Source organism: Dermacentor silvarum, chromosome 3 (genome assembly GCF_013339745.2).
Source record: "Dermacentor silvarum isolate Dsil-2018 chromosome 3, BIME_Dsil_1.4, whole genome shotgun sequence".
Classification (NCBI taxonomy): domain Eukaryota; kingdom Metazoa; phylum Arthropoda; class Arachnida; order Ixodida; family Ixodidae; genus Dermacentor; species Dermacentor silvarum.
In genome coordinates this window covers 81792820-81811744 of record NC_051156.1, presented here as the reverse complement: position 1 = coordinate 81811744, position 18925 = coordinate 81792820, and the positions used below count along the sequence as shown (strand labels likewise).

General features: G+C 46.7%; 1 long non-coding RNA gene across 1 annotated transcript in view; it reads left to right on the top strand.

Moving 5' to 3' along the window:
• LOC125943857 (uncharacterized) overlaps positions 1–18925 on the top strand; it is a 56875-nt gene that overhangs the window by 22717 nt on the left and 15233 nt on the right. The gene's annotated exons all lie outside the window — the stretch shown is intronic.

Sequence of the window (18925 nt, the reverse complement as noted above, 5' to 3'; positions counted from 1 at the left end):
CAAGCATTGGTGTTTGCTACTCCACCTGGTGTTTCAACTTTACAGCATGTGCACATTTTACCTGTGCACCAGTAAAAAGGGTCCAAAGCTCTTCCTGAAAACTCTCACAAGCACTTATCACAATCAATTCCCCATATAAGTGGTTTTGCTGAATAGAACACAGGGATACAAGCATAATTAGACACTGAGGAATGTGGGTAGGAACACTTTATTTTCAGCACACATGTTTTTTTTTGATGAACTGCTTCTATACTGGTGAAATCTGTGGTTTTAATAAAAGTACACCATGCTGCTTCACCACTCCATGCCAACTGCAAGTATCCTGTACCAGGAAGTCAAACCAAGACGTGGGATGTTCAGTCTGTCAAAAAAAAAAATGTGGTTGATCCCTCTTATATAGGAATCGGCATAGAACACGAAAGTGAAACGTGTCTTCACAGAAGTAGTGTAATGTTTATTGCACATTGATATATAATGTCTATTGGTGTTTTGTGGCTAAAGCGCCCTTAGGCGTTGATGCACCCACGCTGACGCCTGGTGGCACGTATCCTCCATCACGACTACCAACGTCGATGACCATGAGCAACCGTCGTGCATATGGAAGCTGCACTACGCTGCACACGCTAGCACAACGCGAAAGACGAAGCACGTAACTGACACACTAATACAACGCGCAAGACAAAGCACGTAACTGAATCGTCACCGAGTCAAATCAGCGCGTACAGCGCGTCGTAATTGCAGCCTCCGCGATCAACTTCAGAAACATTTTCAGAGCTAATTGCGGAGGCCACGCTCCGCTGTGCTGAGTACGGTGAACGCCACCTAGTAGTGAACGCCACGTTGGTAGTGCTTCTTGATGCCAGCGTCCCTTCGAATGCTGGCATCGAGGCGTCGTAGTGCTATAGTCCCTAGAATATACGTAAGTATATTCTAGGCACTATAGTAGTGCTGAGACCACCGAAGCGTTCACTGTCGGTGCGCGTTAGTGTCATAATGCAGTACTTCTCTTTTCTGCTCGTAGGCGGCGGCACCGCCCCGAGCAAGAGCGCGGGTACACGGAGGAGTGTTAGATATATAAGGCGCGTCTCTGTAGCTCTCTGCAAATGCGTTTGTGGCGCAATGGGTTAAACGCTCGGCGATCTATCGTCGCGGACCGAGAGGTCGTGGGTTCGATTTCCAAATTCCACATGTTTGTGGAACTTTTTCTTCTGGTTTCTTTCTTTGTATTATGTTCTATGACGTATTTCCGTGACGGAAATACGTCAGTGAAGTCTTGGTGGACCCCGGCATAAAACACTTTCGTGTTAATAAAAACGAGTTTGAAACGTTGACGTGTAAAAAGTAAAGCACACTCAAGAAAAGCAGCACAAGAACAAATCCAACGAATCAGAATTACCTTTGAGAGCAAACATATAGTTTCTATGGCACAGTGAATGAACCTTATTCCTCCGACGTTTTTTTTTTGTTGTTGTTGTTGTTGTGAGAAAAGATGAAAGTGTACGTGTTCTATCCCATTTTGTGTATCTTTCACCTTTTCACACACAAAAAGATGTCTTAACGTGCCCAACTGTCTTTGCATATCCATTTCTCTGCTCTCACACCATAATACCTACAGTTAAAGGTTGTAGTAATGCTTAGCTTGAATGTACCAACACCAACTATGAGCACTGGGCTACTAAACATGGCAATGTAAGTCAAGTTCAAGAACAGCACATTCATGTGCTATATACGTGTGCTCTTGATTGTAGGTAAGATAAATAAAAGGAAGGCATGTTAATAAGAGTGGTCCTTGATGTGCTATGCAGAAGTGCTCTCCTATTTGGACAGAAGTTAAGCGCAACCGCAATGAACAAGAAGACAACTTATACAGCATTTCAAATCTAGGGACTCGATGTGTTGGAGATTTTTCTGAATTCATGGTAAAAAATCTAGATGCTAAAGACGACACATATATAAACAGGTCTCTGCTCAAACTGGTAATGCTATGTGTAGCTTAGTTTTACAAAATCTGCCCTACCACTGGTCTCCCAAGCTGAGGTTGCAGTCCAGTTGCAACTGCAAATCACTCAATTATGTGTAGGGCACACTTGAGCAAAATGCAGACAAAAACTACTGCACTACTGAGAATGTACTAGAGGCTTCAACAAAGCAGCTGACAGCCTGCATGGACTGGAGCAAGAAAAGCGCGTTTTGGGTCTAGGTGTGCGCAGCTTGCAGTTGCTCTATGGACGCTATTTAATATATTTACATATTTCACTTACTTGTTGGTTTCAGACAAGAAATATAATGTATTTTGTATCCTTTACACTGTTAAATACTCAAACCCAGGATACCACAGGTCTGTTTCGGGCATCTGATTTCTTCTCAGAAAACTACCCCTCTAAAACATTTCACAGGTACTTAACCCCAACCTCTCTTGAGTAGAGCCTGGTTTTTTAGCATGACAAGGCCACTAATTACACAGTGACTCCTTGCGATGTGATGTACGTAAGCACTTTAAAAGGAAAGGAAAATTGAATAGCAGTATAACAGGTACACAACAAAGCAAAGTGCCTGTTTTCACCCACGTATTCAATGTTTGCTTGTATACTGGCGTTTACCCTACAAAAATGCAACAGGCGAAGCTGACTGCACTGTTTAAATCAGGGGACAGAAATGACATGTCAAATTATCGGCCGGTGTCAGTGCTCCCTGTCATTTCAAAAGGCTTAGAGAATGTTATCTGTAAAAGAGTTGTGTCATCACCAACAGCCAACAAAAGTTGTCGAAACGTCATCGTGGCGCAAAAATGTGCTTTTTTGAGACTAGAACGTTGAGACTGGTAGGGTTCCTCGCTGGCTGAAACCCTACACTCCCGATTCGCGTGACCCCTACCCACTATCGGTATGCTTCACCGCAATACAGAACTGCGGTGATATAACAGTGGTCGAACAGGCTGGTGCAAACGTTTCGACAAGAGAGCTTGCCTTAACCAGCTTTTCTTGGCAGTTTTCATATATGTGAGTACACCTGCCAATACACTTATTACGCTCCTGGGCGCGCGTAATGTGATGGGCGAAGGCGAGTGCGCGCGTACATAGTTAAGGAACATATAAATGTCCCATGATAGCGGCCCCTTTTCACTTTTGGTATGCTTCACTGCAATAATTTTTGGGTAAGCTTCACCGCGTAACACGTTTACTGCGGCGAAGCTGACTTTAGAAAGCCGATTCATTCAACGCATCTTACGAGGCAGGTCCGCTTATCACGCTTGGCAACGTTTGAACACCACACTTACTGCATTAATTTCTTTAGTTATTTTAATTGTATTGTCATCGTGATCCTGCAGCCCGCAGTAGCAGGCTGATACTGCGTCATAATCGTTCCAACTGCATCAGGACAGCGTGTAGCTGGTAAGCGTGCATGCAACAGGCACGGCGGCATTGGCTGTTGTTGGGAAACTTCCGAGACGCTCTTTCGCGCAGTAATGCCATTTGTCTTATTAAAAAGAATGCAGGTGATGATTAAATGAAATGCAGCAAAGCTGTAGAAAAGCAGTAGCGAAGCTCTTCGACCATTTCGCGCAAAAACGCGATTCAACACGTAGTAAGTGGTTCTTGAGGAAAGGGAAAGGTTGGCGCTATCTTCTGCAGCCCTTGAGGGAGCACGGCTCAGCGCCAAATTCAACACGATCTGGCGGAACAGCTCACCATGCCAGGATTTTCTTGCGTCCTCGTTTTTTTCACGCATCATTCACTGAACCACACTACTGGATGGTTCTGTACACGTACTAACGATCCTGACGGAGGATCAGCTTTATAGCTTTATATGGGATGCCACGGCATATTCCACGGGCCGGCTGCAATTTGACGCGGCCACGAGGCAAAATATGCGCGCAAGATAACTAACGGCAACACATCAAGCAGCTGACAGCCCCAACCTTTTATTACATGCATATAGAGTGGAAAAATGGATTACTTACTCTGTAAGAAGGCACGGAATACGGACCGCTTCACAACGCGACCGGCCCCGAAAAACAGCCGCCGTGAAAATAAACGGACGTGACATCATGGGCTATAGCGGACGTGACGTCATGGGTGGCAGCAAATGTTTTGGGCACCTTTTGTTTGCTGCGACCCGGTCGCAGCAGTCACGGCCTATGATTTGGTAGCGCGTGGGCGTGAGCTCTGTTGTTATATAGAGGGAGTCTGAGCGCGGCCTCAGTCTGGCCTATGTACTTGCAGTCGCAGACATCACAATTAGAGATGGGTCGCACAGGAGCGAGCCGGAGCTTGTGAGCGGCTCTTTTTAAAGAGCGAGTGAGCGGTGGTTCAGTAAAAATGAGCGGCGGTTCTCTTGGAGAAAGGGAGCCGGTTCTCTCGCGTTCAGAGAGCCGTGCCGATGCGTTCCGTCAGAGCCGTGTCTTCTGCTGGGTGCGACTTCCGCGCCATCTATTAGCGGTACGAGAAAGCACCTGCCCCCCCACCCTTCCTCGCAAGAGTCGCCTTCACCCCCTCGCCTTCGGCTGAAGAACGAAAGAACCGCCGCTCACCACGGCTCCCTCGCTCTTCAAAAGAGCGGCTCAAAAGATCCGGCTCGCTCCTGAGCGCTCAGGAGCGAGCCGCTCTTTTCGCCACGGCTCCCTCGCACTTTAAAAGATCCGGCTCGCTCCTGAGCGCGCCGCTGTTTTCGCCACGACTCCATCGCTCTTCAAGAGATCCGGCAAGGCGCCGCTCTTTTGAAAAGCGAGGGAGCTGTGGTTCAGTAAGCTAGCGGCGGTTCTTTCGGAGAGAGGAAGCCGGCTGGGCTCTCTCTCGTTCAGTGAGCGTGAGGAACAGGAACCGTTCCTAGAAAGCGCTCAGGAACGAGCCGGATCTTTTGAGCCGCTCTATTGAAGAGCGATTGAGCCGTGGTTCAGTAAGTGAGCGGCGTTTCTTTCGGAGTGAGGAAGCAGGTTCGCGCTCTCTTTTTTCTTCGTGTTTTCTTCCATCTTTCTTTTCTTTCTTATTTCTTTTCCTCTACCTAAATATATGAAGAAATTGTGTTGAGAGATCTGTCTGTGGCCCTAAAAAAGGCCGGTTCGCCGACAGAAACTGTTGGGCAGATAAACCGAAGATAACCGCGAAGTTGTGCTTTTCAATAATACCATTAAAATTTTTTACTCTATAAAAAAGGCGGTCCATACCTGGGCTACTCGCCCCGTTTCAGTTCTTTTTTTAGAAGCGCTCACTCATGATTGTTTCCATTTTCTTTTCAGATTTGTATATATTTATACATAAAACAGAACAATGAAGCTTTCAAGCTGCTCTGCTTTGCTGATTGTTGTCTTGTCGAAAGTTGCTTGCGAAACAAAGAGTGAGCGAACATTTGTTTTTGTTATTTAGAGTAGGCCATGTAGAAAACAATTAGAGTCTGTCTAAAACCTATACAGAATAGAGAAGGCGAAACATTCCCTGGAAGTGACACAGGAAATACGCAGGTTTTCCAGGTGAGGGAAGACTTGGACACCTCACCTCTCGATCGGTGAGCGGTTCCACCTTTTCAGTAAGAGATCTTGTTCGCAATAGTACAGGAGTGGTCCCTCTTGGCTGTCTCAAGGAAGTGGTATGGGCATCATGACGAACTAAAGACCACGTGCGTGTGGGTGAACAAGATGAGAAACCACGCTGTAACAGACCACTCCTCAATCCACGATCTCAGCGCCGCGCGCGCATCAAGATAGGAAGCAACATGGAAGAGCATAAACAAGAGAACAGAAAATGTTTTTGCTAACTCTCACCATGAAAATGTGCACCTTTTTCCAACAAACACCTTCATTGGATTTATGACTTTTAGTGTACAGCCATCAATGCAAGTCCTATTCCCGCAATAATTCTTGAACGCTTTTGAGCCGTTTTCACATCACACAGTTTAAGGCGCGCTGCGTGGCTTTGCTTACAGAAACTCTTTCCATATGTATGCTCCTCTTCAGTGAACGAGAAATATCGATCCTTTCAGCACGCGGTGAACGACAAGCAGTGTTTTCATAAAATGTTTTGCCGCATGTGCAGGCCTACGCAATACTTTTGCAACGCACACATTTAATTTACATCAGGCTGTGCGGGAGTTCAAAGAATGCCATTTAAGTTAGCGAGAATTGGAGGACTAGAGACGCGTAACACCACATCACGAACCTTCGCTCGCAGCTGCTGGCGCGCTTGCTCGCGCCAGTGTTTTGACAACGGTTGTGCGCGTTCATCGAATGGTATCTATACATGTTTGCTTGTGCGCGCTGACAACATGTTTGTTTTGTGTTAGTAAGCGAATGTGTCCAAGTTTATACAGCCGATAAAACTACTATCCTTATTCCGTATAACTGTCTAATAATTTGCTATCACAATTGATGGTTCTCCTTTGGGGCGAAACTGCGAATTTTTTATGTTCACTGTAGGATGAAAGCCTCCACCTGCGATTTTCAATTACCCCTGCCTTGCGCCAGTTGATTCCAATTTTCGCTCGCGAATTTCTTTGTTGCATTACCCCACCTAGTTTTCTGCCGTCCTCGACTGCGCTTCTCTTCCCTTGGCGCCCATTTATTAACTGAATGGTCTACATGTTATCTACCATACGTATCCATGACCTGCCTAGCGCCATTTTTTCTCCTAATGTTAACTAGAATGTAAACTATGCCCGCGGGCAGAATACAGACATAAAACATGTCTGTACAATGCATAGTGGTCAACTTGAGAACTTGCGTAGTGGAGAAGGCTAAGCCACTTAGGTAACCATACTTTTCAGGCTGTACAGCGATCATTCGCTCTCTCTCTCTGGAGAGCCCTGTACATGTGAAGAAACTATACTTGCTTCTAATGCTCCAATCGTGCTTTTATAATGTACTATGCAATGACAGAAACTTGCTAACGTTAAGAATACTGTTATGTGAGCATCGTTTCATGTTAATGTTGATAACAGCTATTCATTATTCGAAAAGTATTCGATTCGATTTGGCTTCTGGCACTATTCGAATCGTATTCGAATTGGTCTCCAAATTCACTATTCGCACACCCCTCCTAAAATCCCTATACTAGTGAGTTGGCTGACATAATTTAAAGGTCAAGAGTATGGCAATTGGTAATATGGAAAATGTACTAAAACGCATAGCTTGATGAGCGTAAGTGTAAACTGGAATGGCAGAAACTAATTCACCACAGAAAATTTATCCTATAAAATTTCTTTCTGTGTGTACGAGGTGGTATGACAAACTTTTGAGATTAGCTCAGTTTTGTAAAAGTAATTTTAAATGTATTTATGTGCATTCAAGCAGCGTAAGTTTTCAAATAGTCAATTTGCACGAAAATGCACCACTTTCAGTGTTCCTGTGACTTTCAAAAAATTTTATAGAAGTATTCTTCCCTGTGCGAATGATGACCCTTAGGTGATTCGAGCTTGTTTGAGGCAATCGTGCAAAGATGACGACATTTGCTGGCTTCATAATATTAGGATAAGAGCGAAGTAATTGGGAGTCAAATCTGCCAAATAGGAACTATATAGTTTACGTCGAGAAATTCGCGTCTACAGAGTGTTTTCTCACAGATTGAATTGTCATGGTGCAGCATTTGTCTCCTCACGCGCCCCAGATCCTGCCGTTTTCTCGAAACGGCGTCTATCAGGAGTCCTAAAATTTGGCAGTAATGTCGGTATTCATAGCCTGGGTATTCGTGACGAATTCCTGATGCACAATACCGCGAATGGCGATAAAGACGATAAGCATGCATGCTGTTGAGATGCGGCCATGCCTGGCCATTTTTTATTGTCGACACGTTGATCTTTTCCTCTGAGACGACTGTTGCTTCGTCGCATGGTCGTACCCGTACGCCTAGGTTTCAGCCCTAGCGATGATCCTTGGCGCGAAAGACGGGTGGGTCGTGTGATTTCGCTCAATTCGTAAAACTGGAAACCCAGGTCAAACGGAGCGTTTTAGCACGACTGCTGAACTAAAGCCCTATTGGCAGGCTAAGAGGCAAGCCAAGCGACGTTTCTCTCTAGTATAAATTCGCATACTCAAGAGGCCAAAGTATAGGACGGGCTAAGAAGGCGAAAGGGCAAAGAAATACATCCGTTGCCACTAGTGAACGACGAAGCGAACAGCTTGGAAGACCAAGCTGATGCTCTTGGCGAACACTTCGAGCGCGTATACAGTTCTAATCATTATTACGAGGCATTCCTAAAGCACAAACAAATAGTAGAACGCAAGGATATCGATCGCAAATGCAGACAGAACGAATCCTATAACCTGCCTTCTAACATCGCGAAGTTGAAACCCTCCTTGACTGCATGTCAGAGTTCTGCACCTGGACCTGACATGATCATGTACGACATGATTAAACACATTCACAGTGATACTCAAATAACGCTACTCACACTTTTCAGTGGTATATGGACTGCCGGGTACCTTCCTACTGCATGGAAAGAATCTATTTTCATTCCGATTCTGAAACAAGATAAAGATCCCGCATTAGTAACAACCGCCCAATAGCCCTCACGAGTTGTGTTTGCAAACTTTTTGAAAAAAAATGATAAACCGTCGCCTTTTCACTTCCTTGAGTTGACCAAAATTTCTTGATCCATATCAGTGCGGCTTCAGAGAAGGACAGTCTACAACCGACCATCTCGTGCGCATCGAGGTAAACATTTGTGATTGCTTCATACATAAACAATATTTCTTATCCGTCTTTCTCGATATGAAAAAGGCGTATGATACAACTTGGCGGTACGGAATCTTGCGAGACTTGTCTGTTAATGGGTATCCGTGGAAATATGCTAAACATAATAGAAAGCTTTCTGTCTAATCGTACTTTCCGCGTGAAAATCGCCAATATATTGTTACGGGGAGATTATATATACAATTGATATATTTACAATGTAACCAGCACAACGCTACAGCAATGGTTCAGGAGCGCGCGTGCACACCAGAAAGCCACGCCGTCGTAGTCGTCCAAGCACCAACCACAGGATCGCCGCTCGTGACATTACCCACCGGCGGCAGAAGCACCGTCCCGGTGCAATTAGGGCCGCGGCCGAGAGTGGTGCGGTTTAAGGCGCGAAACATGGACTATGTCACTCGCGATTGCTGCAAAGGCTGCAATCGCGAGTGACATAGTCCATGTTGGATTTAGCGAAGCAATTTCATAGGTCACATTAGTGACTTTGCGTACGGCTAGGTAAGAGCCAGTATAACGGGAGATGAGTTTTTCGCATAGGCGAACGCGACGTGACAGGAACCACAGCAAGACGAGCGATCCTGGAGGGAAGTTCACCTCCCCGTGTCGGCGGTCATAGAGACATTTTTGATTGACCTGTGAAGCCGACAAGCCATCGCGGGCAACCTGGCGGGCGATGTCAGCACGGGCAAGAGCATCACGAGCATGAGAAGCTGACGCGTCAATTTATACAGGAAACTGTTGTATCCCAAGAAGGTGTGCTCAGCTGCACACTTTGTCGTGTAGATGGACACACTTCCTGCTTCATTACCACCAGAAATTTTTTATTCCGTCTGCGTAGATGACATACAAATAGGTTTAAAATCCTGCAACCTTACAGTGTGTGAGAGACGTACAACAGGTATTGAAGAAGGTTTCCAAGTGGGCAGACGAAAACTTATTCAAAGTGAACCCCCCCCCCCCCCCCAAAAAAAAAAGGTATTGTGCGGTTTTACAAAGAAGAAAGGGCTCATTTCAGATCCCATTATCGAAATGTATGGAGAACAAATACCTGTGAACAAAGAGCACAAGTTCCTAAGCATCATACTTGACTCTAAACTTACTTTTATGCCACACACAAAATATCCCAAGGTCAGGTAGCTAAACACGATGAATTTACTGAAAACCTAATCTCACACAACATGGGGCAGCGACATGAAGTGTACAATGAATCTGCACAAGAACATCATTCGGTCACAATTGGACTATAGTGCAGCGGTAAATCATTCTGCCGCCCCGAGCGCGCTAAAGATGCTAGATCCCGTCCACCATTTAGGTATCTGCCTGGCCATTGGCGTATTCAGAACAAGCCCTGTCGAAAGTTTATGCGTAGAATCAAATGAGTGGTCACTCCATCTGCAGAGAACATACATCAGCTTCACCTATTTTTCTAACTGCATTCTAATCAGGAACATCCTTGTTCTATAACCGTTAATGATTTGACGTGTGCAACGCTTTTTCGTAATTGACTGTCTATCCGGCGGCCTTTCTCACTGCATGTGAGAGACCTTAGCGAAGAGATGGATGTCCCACGTCTCGAACATCGCCTAATGCCTCCAGCTAAGCTGTCACCGCCTTGGGAGTGGCAGGTGATAGAACATGATGTATCCTTTGTAGAGGTCACAAAGCACACTCCCGAGCTCCAAATCACAATGCATTTCCGCGATCTTCAATCGAAGTACTCGTGCTCAGAATTCTACACCGACGCGTCAGTCACATGCTGGCGTATTGACTGGTAACGACCCCTCAACCTGTGGTAGATATGGTGAGAGGCTGACCGTCCTACACGTCCTCCTGGAGTGTCGCGAAGCCGAAAGAGATAGGAAGAACTATTTTCCTCTTACATACCGGTATTGTATCCCTCTCCATCCCGCTAAGTTTCTTGGTAAAGAACCGCTTCTTAATACCAAAGCAGTCCTCGCTTTCTTGAACGATGTTGTCCTGCATGTTATAAGCCCAATAATTTCGTAGCGCATTCTCTCTCCAGAGGATGCGGTTGTGATAGTAGTTCAGTATAGCACATGCATCCAGGCCCTTGCGGTTCAAGGGCTCTGTTTAGGCAGTAGTGCTTCTTGTCAATTATTGCATCTGACATATTTTGTATATCGTGTCATTTTTTCGCAATGCATTCTTCATGTTCATAGTACTCCTCAGTAGTCATTGCCATAATCTCATTACATGTAGATTTCACCCACTTTACTGCGACTATTTTTAGGCCCCCTTACAGCCACGTTACATCCACCACTAATAATTCATAGCTCAAATTCGAACACATTACCACTTGCCTGGCGCTATTTGCCCAACTTGGCCCTTGCGCAACAAACACTACATTCATCATCATTGCTGTAGACCTCGTCCTGCTTCCTAGTCACGAAGACGTTGTAGCCGTCACATACAGCCAGATCGCCGACGGAGACGCTCTATACTCCATCTCACAAGCTGGTTTCAGCACTGCGGAAGGTACCAGGTGTGCACAGGCAATATATACTCAACCGAAGAAAAATTTAAGGACGCTTAAGCTTCGCCTATAATAAGAGTGGAACGCGATAGCGTTATGGCGCCCCGTTCGCATTGCATTTTTCTTTATGAGTAAGCTGATATAACGCCGCCTAGCTGGCAGGTAGGGGCAGAATCAAAGAACGTTTATTGCTCGGTGTTACAGGTTTTTAAGTCAACAGAAATTGTCACATGACGGGCCTTGATAAGCGAGAATGCGACACGTGCAAGCCGTCCTGCTCATGCTATACCTCAGTAAGCGCACTTGATAACACTACATCCCTTCCTCCTAAGTTAGTATACGTGAGACGATCTGGTGGCTTCAGGTGGTGACACGAACGTCGTGGTAGAAAAAAATAAAAAATTGTGGGGTTTTACGTGCCAAAGCCACGATCTGATTATGAGACACGCCGTAGTGGGGGACTCCGGAAATTTGGACCACCTGGGGTTATTCACGGGTGTTTTCGCATTTCACCCCCCATCGAAATGCGGCCGCTGTGGCCGGGATTCGATCCGGCGACCTCGTGCTCAGCAGCCCAAGACCATAGCCCTCAGCAACCACGGCGGGTAACGTCGTGGTAGCTCTCGGTCTTCTGCTTGTGAGCTGGCCTCCCGTACATCCGTATCGTGAGGAACTTCTGCCCATTGAGGGTCTCCTGAGTTTCGTCGTTGGTCCGGGCTTGGCTCTGCTTGCTAGGTGGCGACTCTGTGTCGAGCTGTGGCTGGAGGGGCGCCGCTGCAGGCCCTCTGGTGTTTGCAGTGTTACCATACGTGTTCCTGTCGTGGATACTACTGTCGCCGGTAACCACCTCTGGCGCGCCCGATACTGGCGCGACCATACATGCCTTCCTGGTGAAAACCGTGCTTGTGCTTTTGTTGCCCCTGAGGCCAGTGCTTTGGAGCCATTGTCTTCCGTCTCCTTGGTATCTGGGAAAGAAGCCGTCAGCCTGGTTCAATGACGAAAGCCCAGCAGCAGTTCTGCTGGCGATTTTCCGCCTTCCAAAAGTGTCGTTCTGTAATGGCATAAACTTTTTTAGTCGATCTGGCAGTGTACCAGACTGATTATTTCGAAGCCCCTCTTTTATTGATCACACGGCTCGTTCCGCCAACCCATTCGACTGCGGATGGTACGAGGCTGTCCTCACGTGTTTCACGTGGCTTCCTTGCAAGAAACGGGACATGGTGGCACTTGAAAACTGTGGTCCGTTATCCGATACTAAACAGTACGGTAGTCCAAAACGTGCGAAAATACCCTGAAGTACTTGAATGGTGGTATCCGCTATGGCGGTCTGCAAAGGTACAGCCGCAATCCACTTCGTCCCGGCGTCAATCAACACAAAAACTTGGTAACCATTTATGGGACCCGCAAAATCCATGTGCAACCTGTACCATGGTTTGTTGCTCGCGGGCCATGGAGACGGAACTTCAGCGGCTGGCATGGACCAGCATTGTATACATTGAAGGCACCTTTGAACCATCACTTCGATGTCCCTATCTAATCCGGGATTCCAAAATACCGTTCGCGATGTGCGCTTCATGGCACTGATACCGGGGTGACTATAATGTAGTTCTTCCAGCGTGCACCGTCGTGCCGCCTCCGGAAACACTACACGATGTCCCCAGTAGATGAGATCGTGAAACTATGGCAAAAGGTGTTGTTGTGCTGTAGGTAAGCGCGGTAGCCAGCCACGCGTGATCCACGCCTTAACCTGACGAAGCGTATCGTCTGTGCTGCTCAGATCCGCTAATTGCTGAGCGGAAAGGGCCATAACGCTTAGGCCCTGCGTATAAACCACGTATTCCATCGGCTCCTGCCCTCCTCTGTCCCCCAAGCTCGGCAATGGCAGGCGGCTGAGAGCGTCAGCGTTAGCATTCAGCGGTCGTCGGCGGTACTCGATATCATATTGGTAGGCCGCCAATAGCAAGGCCTACCGTTAAATATTCGCAGTGAAATGGTTCGACAACAAGTAGTCTTGGAACCTGGTAACGCCGTACACCAAGGCCAACGCTTCTTTCTCGAACTGTGAATAATTCCGCTCAGCGTGTGTCAGTGCTCTTGAACGGAAAGGTATAGGATAGTCTTTGTTGCCAATTCGGTGTGACAGCACCGCGCCAACCCCAACCGGCGAAGCGTCGCATTCAAGCCGCAGCCGCTTTTGGGGGTCATAGTGTACAAGAAGTTTAGCTTCCACCATGGCGCACTTGGCTGCCTGGAAAGCTGTTTCCTGTTCGGCTTTCCATTGCCACTGCGCTCCTTTAGTCAGCAGCCTATAGAGTGGTTCCATAGTGGTTGCAAGGTTGGGCAAAAACTTGGCGTAATATGTGATCAACCCTAAAAATGATTTCAACTGGCTCACCGTCTCTGGTCTGGGTGCGGCGGTGACGGCTTCAATATTGTCGGGAGGGTGCAGGCCAGTTGCGTCGATCTTGTGGCTCAAGAGGAGACTTGCTTCTCCCTGAACCTGCACTTGTCCCGGTTTAACGTAATTCCACTGCCGCGCAGCCGCTCGAAGACTTGCCGCAGCGTTGAATTGTCCTTTCGCTCTTTGACTACAATAATGTCATCTAAGTACACCTTGACCGAGACAGGCCTCATAGAAGGAACTCAATGCCGCGCTGGAACTAGGCTGGAGCCGACGCGATGCCGAAAGCTAGGCGGTTGTTAGCAAATAAACCTTTGTGTGTGTTCAACACTGCCGTTTTATTGCGATAGCAATTATATGGACACTCCAAAGCAGATTTCTGCCGTCGTCGTTGCCGTCGCCGTGAGGTTCCGTATGACGTCAATGGAGATGAAATCGTCGGCGCGCGCCGCCGAACGCTGTATGTGCGAGTGAAAGGGCGCGAGGGACGCGCGCTTTCACGGCGAATGAACGCACGGCGGAGAACAAACACGCGTTCTGCGCCGTGCTCCCTTAAGGGCTGCAGAAGTAGGCGTCTCTTTCCTCCTTTACAATCACCATATATATAGAGCAAACGCGCCTTCTTCCGACGCGCGAAAGGCCGTGGGGGGGGGGGGAGGGGAAGGGAAGGGAGGTGACGTTTAACTGCGGCACCAAGTGCCTATTTATATCAGGGGCTCCGGCAACAGCCACCAACGCCGCACGCATCTTGTGCGAACGCTGGAAAAACGCCGACAGCGTCGACAAGTTCTGCGTGTGGCCGGTGCTGCTGCATGTCCAAGTTTATACAGCTGATAAAGCTACTATCATTACTCCGTATAGCTCTACAAATTTTCTATCGCAATTGATGCTTCGCCTTTCAGGTGAAACTGCGACAACTTTTTTCATTCCTCGTCGTCCCGCGGAAGTTGATTATACGCATGACGTAAATCCGAAGTGGTGAACACCTCGCCCCCGTACAGAGATGCGAATATTTCCTCAATCTTCGGCAACCGGTATTGTTCTAAATGTGTTGCCGGATTCACGATTAGTCTAAAGTCGCCGCACAGCTGGATATCACCGTTTCGTTTCACTACTGGCACGACGGGCGTAGCCTACTCGTAAACTCTCACTGGCGAAAGCACTCCTTCCTGCACTTGGCGATCGATTTCTTCACACAGCTTTTCGCGAAGCGCGTACGGCACTGGTCTAGCGTTGAGAAAGCGTGGTATAGCGGCTTCTTTTCTGGGCAGCATCACAGGGGGCCCATTGCAACAACCCAACCGCTCTTCAAATATTTCTGAGAATTCGGCTAGAAGCTTCGCTATCGCTGCGTCGCAATGAACCACATTTACGTTCTGCGGCGCGAATTTTTCCAATAGCGCCATGCAGGCATTCTGTAAGGCTTGGATGGTGTTCCGGCCGCACAATAGAGGCCCGTCGCAATCTACTACAACCAGAGAGCTGTCCACTTGCGTGTTACCGCATTTGACTTTCATGGTCATTCGGCCTAGGACAAGCAGCGGCCCCAGGAAGCATGACAGGCGCAGTGAAGTCTTCTCCAGCGCCGGTCACCACTGCCGATGGCTCTTGAAAACTCTCTTCCGAATAACGCTGATAGCCGACCCTGTATCAACCAGCATGCGTAATCTCCGGCCTTCCAAGACAAAATCCTTTTCGAACGGTCGTATGGAGTCGTTGCTACTATAGCTGTGAGCCACCAAAGCGCAGACATTTCTTTTTCTTCAATTCAGTCTGACCCTTTCACCGCGTACGTCGGGTTACCGCGACCGCTGGAGCACATCCTTGTCAGGTGTCCCTTCCTGCCGCACTTGTGACACGTCTCTTTCTTGTGTCTGCACACTTCCGAAGCGTAGTTCGAGCCGCATCTCCTGCATTGTGTAGACGCGCTTCTGGACCCAGGCCCGTGTCCAGATTTCCGCCGATTCATCCGGGGCCTCTGTACGAAATTGGCACCACCGTTGTCGTTGAAGCTGCTTTTTTGCATTGCGCGGACATTTGTTTCTGCTTTTTCCGCTGCTATAGCAAAGGCCTCTGCCTCTGCCAGGTTCAACTTCTTTTGCGACAGCAAGTGTCGTCGTGCTTCTTCACCACAGATCCCGCACATAATCCGATCCCGCAAGATGCGGTCGAGGAACTTGTCAAAATTGCAATCCTTAGCGTGGCGTCTCAGATAGGTGACGTAGTCCAGTAACTTTTCGCCTTCTGCTTGGCTCCGCATAAAAAAAAAGCGTAGCTGGCGACAATATGATTTGCTTGGGGATCGAAGTAGTTATCCGGGTGCTGTACGACGGCCTCATAGCTTCGGCTGTTCACCGATTCCAACTGGCATTGCCCCTGAAGCACGCGAAGAACGTTGTCACCCAGTGCCGACACCAGAAGCGCACGCCGTTTTCCTCCATCTGCGATGGTGTGGCCCTCGAAAAACGCCTACAAACGAATACGGTACGTGCTCCAGCTACTGGTCGTGTCTTCGAACTCGGGTGGCCTTGCGCTCATCGTACCGCAATCCCATTTTCGCCGCCACTGGTATAACGCCGCCTAGCTGGCAGGTAGAGGCAGAACCAAAGAACGTTTATTGCTCGGTGTTACATGTCTTTAAGTGAACAGAAATGGCCACATGACCGGCCTTGATAAGCGAGAATTTGACACGTGCAAACCGTCCTACTTATGCTATACCTCAGTAAGCGCGCTTGATAACACTACATAAGCTTCACTGCTACGCACAAAGTGGGAAAGGCAGCTTACAAAGACCAAGCTTACACCGATCCCCTTAAAGTCGGATTCACTTTTAAACACAACTGCATTGCTGAGAAGACATTTTTGTAGGGGCAATATAAGCCGTCGTATATCAAAATATGAATGCCCTAGGATTTATTGTTTGCTGTTGCCCCGAGGCGACCGCGTGTCCAAAATTGCGTGAGCGTTGCTTGCTTGAGCCGCGCACCATCAGAAATGAAGGACGCTAAAGCTTCGCCTTTAATAGTGGAACGCCATGACATTCAAATATCCCTAGCTGCTTATTAGGCTTTTTTATCGTTTATTCAAATTACAAACCCACGCTATCATGTCTCTAGGTTGTACTTAAGGTTGTGGTCCCACTCCGGCAGCACGAGTCCCCCGTTTTCAGTACTTTTGGAGTAACCATGGCGGCTCTTCTACTTAGGATATGAAGTTGTCGTATAAACCATAAAAAGCTTAATTCTTGTATATTCCAACTATATATAATATAAGGCAATTGATTAATGTGATTTAGAAATAAATGTTCAAGAACAAGCATGAGATACATGGTTTTTGCCAACTGTGTCTCAGTTGTGACCATATTTAGAAGAAACTACCGCACTTACTGCCTTGCGGCTTGCTCTGTAGCTTTAGGACATATTTATCTAGTTCTTAGACGTAGGAAAATAATTTTGAATTTTTACTTTTTGGATAATTTGCTTTTGAAAATTGCCAAATATCGCAATCTTCTGTTGTAAACAGCCAGGCAACTACATGCTCAAGGAAGGTAAATTTTGGATAAAGTAGAGTTCAAGGAATTTCCATTTAGGACGCAAAATTTCATTCATGTAGCTTTAGTACCCAGAAGCTTTGATCTTGCATGTAAACGCTTCTTCTTGTCTAGACAATCGGAATAACACCTCCTTTACAAATTAATACTTGTTCATGTATGCAATGTTATTATTAACTAAGAAAATATGTACGTTGTTGACCTATATGCTATTTCTGTATTGGACCAGGTACTAGCCACATAGGCTATTGGTCCAACTATTTTTGTATAAATTATTTGTATTGTATAAATAAAGCTCATTCTGATTGATTTAAAACCGCAGCTTCGTAGCTTTAGTAGCTTCCCGCAAAAATGGGCAAAAATAAAACCAGAATTCTGAATATTGCTTATTTCGGCCGCATTTTTAGAAAAACTAATAAAGTTACATAAATGACATTTTGCATCCTAAATGGCAATCCCTTGCCCTCTACATTATTCAAAATTTAGCTTCCTTCAGCATGAAGTTGCCGGGCTGTTTACAACAGAAGATTGCAATATTTGGAAATTTTCAAAAGCAAATTATCCAAAAAGTAAAGATTCAGAATTATCTTGCTACGTCTAGAAACTAGATAAATATGTCTTAAAGCTACAGAGCAAGCCGCAATGCAGTAAGTGCAGTAGTTTCTTCTAAATATGGTCACAACTGAGACACAGTTCGCAAAAACCATGTATCTCATGCTTGTTCTTGAACACTTATTTCTAAATCACATCAATCAATTTCTTTATATTATAAACAGTTAGAATCTACAAGAATTAAGCTTTTTATGGTTTATACGACAACTTCATATCCTAAGTAAAAGAGCCGCCACGGTGGCTCCAAAAGTACTGAAAACGGGGGGCTCGTGCCGCCGGAGTGGGACCGCCACCTTAAGGCGCACTCTTTTGGCTTTTTCTGCCAGATTTTACTTTGAGCAATTCAATTTTTGTTCCTTAACCCCTTGCGCCACGCGGATGGCCTGTGTGCTCGGGAGGGGGAGGGGGGGGGGGGGGTTCGGGATGAACGTCTTCGCCATCGATGCCACGGACGCCGATGCTTACGCCGAAGCCGACGCCGGATTTTCTGCGACAGGGGGCCATTAACGCTATCGCGTTGCACTCTTAAAGGAGAAGCTTAAGCGTCCTCCAATTTGTGCAAACTGGCACGAAAATAGCGGATATTCCGGCAAGTCGATAGGCGGTGCTTGACATTGTGGATATATTCTTTTATCACCCTTGTACGGTCACTTGATTGCTTTCCATCGACTGGTCTGATGAAACAGCGAAATATAGCTACATCGATAATAACGCAATTGAGAAATCCCTCTATACGCTTCTGCAACATAGCAGAATATATCCAAAAGCTTGGGGAAGGCTTTCTCGCATTTCGCGTGGCTGTGTTTCTCTGTCATGTGATCGTACACGGAGGACATCTGGTGTCGAAGTTATAGGCAAGGGTGATTGTTTCAGCGAGCCCTTAGTTGCGACAAGGATAAGTGAAGCGGCAGTTAAGGCAAGGTTGTTTGTGTAAGTAGCCCTGAATTGTCTTGTCTTAAAAAATGATTGGAATGGCTTTGATGCGCCATCAGTCATAGGAAGTTATAAAATCGCAGGCAGATGTACAAAAGAAAAATAAAGATTGAATTTCACGTGTCAGCCGCGGACCGATCTTATGTGTGTGTGTGTGTGTGTCCTTGTCAATGAAAAGGTTGATTTCGAGCGCTTTCTTCCGTCCGTTCTGTCAGTCTTTCGTACGCTGGTGTGCTCTTTTTACAATGAATTAA